Genomic DNA, 4,336 nt, shown 5'->3' with positions numbered 1-4,336 from the left:
CTTACCACTTCCTTTCTCTGAGTATAAATAAGTAAACAAGGAAGCACAGCAGAGGGTTGAAAATGCTCTGCCTACTACATAGAAGTAAGTGCCCATGGACTCTAATTGTTTGTAACTGCACATATAAATATTTATGCATTTAGTCACATTATATATGCACATAAATATTGTCGTATTATCTGCATAGGTGGGGGTTACATCTTCTGTGCAAGTCTAGCCCAGGTAAGCCCTCCCAAAGAAGAAAACATTCACTTAAGAGAAACTTCTTTAATTTATCTCAGTACCTGAAATATCCTTCTTCGTAAAATTAAAGGTTATTGTCAGAGCTGTACATAATGAATTGATGATGGAATTACAGTCAGCACCCCTTCAAATAAAGAATCAATCAGTGAAACTAAAAATGTAGGAGTTTAGATGAAAAATTATTATGTTGCCATTGTATTGGTAGCTCATTTTTGGCTACTTCTTACAAGGATTTTTGTGATCTGAAAAAGAATCCACAAAACTATATTATTAACACAGGGACGTGATAGACTTTTATCTGTCCTGCACAACCAATTCAGGCATCCTCCTATCAGCAGGTCCCTTTGCTGAGATTACATTGAGTTTTTTTAAAAACAGCCAGTATGTCCATTCTCCCTTTTCTTATTGTGGAACCTCTCCCAGAGCTGTGCTGGTATGAATCCTTGCACTCACTCCTCCCTTAGACTGCACAAAAGGTGACAGTTTCTGACCTTCCTGGACTAGCAAGAGTAGGTGTTCAGTTCTGAACCACTGGGAAGGAAATTCCTCTTCTTTTTATGGAGAAATGAAATGCATCCTTCTCCAGTCACTGACAACCTCCTAACCTTTGTCTGCAATCTGCAGGTGTGTTGCATGTGAGCACATGTATTTGAGATCAGACCTACAAGTCTTCACAGGAAGATCTTTCCTTTTGAAATCCAGAGTCTGATTTAGAATAGCTTACTTTTTTTCTGGAGAAATTCTGGTAAATGATGGCAGCATGGTATTTAAAACTCTCTGAAATTAAACTGCTGTCACAGCTGTTCTAAACAGAGTTGCATTTATCAAATACATGCTACAGCTGTGTTTTCTGGGTTCTTACTTGAAATTACCTGTGTGTATCATCTGAGGCACATCCTGACATCATCACAGAAATATTATCACCTCTAGGTTGGGGGATGAAATAGGACTAAATGAACTGGTGACAAAGAATCCCCAAAAGGAAAAGTTGCTGGTGCATTGTCAGCAGTGGTAAAGGGGAGGCTACGTAACTACACCTCAGACATCCCATCACACCCCCTGGACTTCACAGGGAGACAGGAAGAAGCCTGTGTTAAATTTCTAATTGCTTTTTCTAAGATGTGTTTCATTACCTTCTAATCTCGTTTCTATCCCAAACCCTGTGTAGCAGATCTAATTGCAATTGTGTTACTCCTTATTTGTACTAATATGAAACTAATTCGTCTGGTGAAAATTTATGCTGGTGGTGTCATAGGAGAATTACAATATCATTTATTCTTTTGCTGAGAAAGGAGGAAATCAGTTACCTCTCAAGCCGATCTCCCAGTCTCAGGAGCAGCTAACACAGAAATTCTTACACATGTATCTATTATTATTTCCTTGCATCCTGTCTGTGGCACTGAGTACATCACAGCTACGTGCAGCTTACATGCATTTTTTGCAAAACCCAGCTGCACATGAACTTGAGCTCTGTCTTTCTCTACAACTTCTTTTGTAACATCATAAACACATCAGATATGGTGCCCCAGTAAAGTTTGCTGGGGAAACACCACTGTTTTCTATATGTGAATTTTCAGATATACTCCTACAGCAGTTGGCAATCCCATGAGATGGATTTTAAGCTCTTAGATTTTCAAAAGCTAAGAAACACTGACTTTACTGCTATTATCAGGTGCATACCTTTCTATTGAGATTTTTTCCCTCTTTTTAAAGAACTAGGTGTTTCATAGGTACTTCATAGCCTGCAGTGACACAACCTTTACACAAAAGAAGTGTCTCCTCAGTAACAGCTACCAATGGTACATTCTTTCTGATGCAGTGATGGTCTGGTGACTGATGTTTGAAAATGTGAGACTCAAACCATTTTAGGCAATACAGGGAGGAAATTCACACTGCTGACGTTCTACTGCCTTCAAAGAGCAGCGAAGTTTTCCACTTTCTCTCACCTCTTTCTGGTGGCCTTCTGTCCCTGTTTTAAGTGGAGTCAAGGGCTTACTTTGAAATACTTTCAGAAGGGTTTATTCTTCTAGAGTAACTTGGGTTACGTGTCCATATCCCTAGAGCCAAACAGAATAAGTTCAAACCTCTGTAAGAATTTCGTCTTCATGTTCACCTCCCTCCCAAAGCAAACTGGATCTTTATGGAGTGGTTTACGTTTGTCCCACCCAAATTTGTTTTTAAAAGACCAAGGTAGGTTCTTCCTTTTACCCTGGAAGTTTTTACCCTAGACAGCCCATAGTTCCCGTTTTACCATGACATGCCCAATTCCCAGGCTTTATTATTGACCTGTAACTGTGAGAGACGGAAATGTCAGCAATAATTTGGTGCTTTGCTGAGCCAGACCGAAGGGAAGGAGAGGTTTTGGATGTGTGGTGGACAAACCTCTGGTCATAAGAACAGCCCTGATGCTGAGGGGGTTCAGGTATTTTCTGAAATTTTAGATATTTTCATCACCCACCGGGGAGAGAATGAGCACAACAAACTGACCTTTGCTTAGCAATGAGCTGGGTTCAGAGGCAGGTAAGGGAGCTAAGGGAAACAGACCCTGTGAGGTGGGATAATGCTTTTTTACCACATCAATGTCCTCCCTTACACACCTGGCTCAGGTGTAAATCTCCCTGCCCAGGGAAAGGACCAGGATATCCACATTCACATCTAGGCCAATTTGAAAAAGCAATTTGCAGGAATGGAGCCTCCCCATGCAGCCCCACACTGGTGACTGCCAGGTGCAAGAGCAGGGACAGATGAACCCTGAATATGACACTTTAGTGGGAACAACAGCAGCTGAGGTAAATACTAACTCGCCTCCCTGCCTCTGGAATGTATGGCTTGAATAAAACTGAGACACTGGCTTCAAATCCAATTTCACACAAAGCAAACAGCAACCAAAAAAAGTGTTCTCTGTAGGAACTCAACCCTCAGCAAAGATTTTCCTGGATGGGAAAAAAAAAATATGTACTTGAAGAAGCATCTTTTCCATTGCCAGTCAATTGTGTTACTCTGAGCAGGTATCAAGACGAAGTTTAGGCAATTCCAAAAGGCCTGAAATCCTAAAACACAGCCACTGTAGAGTGCAGCTGGACTCTATTAAGAAACCAAAGAAAATCAAATATCTACTAAAGTCCTGTAAAAAATAAGGCAAGTACTTAGAGATATTCTAGCAAGAGCAGTTTGCTCAGGTAGATGTTTTATTCCACTGTTTGAGTCATAAGTGACATAATGTGTCTGGTTTGTCTAGAAATGCTGCAAACAAATGCAGAGAACACTTAGGAGACCCCAACAGAGCCGTCTACTGAGGAAAGACTGAAGAAAACGTTTGCTAAGTGTGAGAAAGGGAAGTTGGAGATGAGGGAAGGAAAAAAGGAGATGAACTTCGTGACTTTGGGTGATAGCTGTCAGCTGTTCTCATGACCTGTGAAGGGCTCTGCTAGCAAGAAAAGCTGCTGTGAGCTTTAAAAGAAGGAACTGGGGACTGAAGAACTCTCCTCCAGTATTTGGTCTGCTCAGTGCAGTTCAGCAGCTCAGTTCAGGAGCTCCCAAACAGGGTCAGCTGTACTGTGACACAGAAGGGACCCAGAGGACACCTGAAAATGATGTTCTGGTTTGGACACAACCCTTCTGTTACTAACAGTGTCTTCCAGGTACACAACTCAGCCAGTGAACACATCGGCTTTGCACATGAGGTCACCAGTTTGACAGAGCCATTGGAGCTTAAGGTAAAGATGAAGTTAAAACCACACTCTTTAGTCTGGCTAACTGCTCAAACCGTTTCCACCTGTGCTGTCAAAAAGCAGATTTCCTCACCCAGCTCCAGAACAGCCTGCTGCCCAGGGGGACCTGCCAAGACCTGGGCTCTGCAAGGCTCCAGGGGCCTTCAAGGGTTTCTTCCACCAGCCCAGCCCCCTTGGGCTGTTAAAGCTCCTGCTGTGGCTCCCCCCAGATCCCTGCCCCTCCTCTCCTCTGCACCAGTGCAGGACTGGGCTGTGCTGGGGAACCTCCCAGCTCCACTGGAAACCAGAGCCTGTGGGAGCTGCTGTCCCTGGATGGAGCTGAAGCCTGAGGTATTCCCATTCAGTGCTTCCACAACAGGCTT

Source organism: Sylvia atricapilla, chromosome 14, assembly GCF_009819655.1.
Source record: "Sylvia atricapilla isolate bSylAtr1 chromosome 14, bSylAtr1.pri, whole genome shotgun sequence".
Classification (NCBI taxonomy): Eukaryota; Metazoa; Chordata; class Aves; order Passeriformes; family Sylviidae; genus Sylvia; species Sylvia atricapilla.
This window is presented reverse-complemented; position numbering follows the sequence as displayed.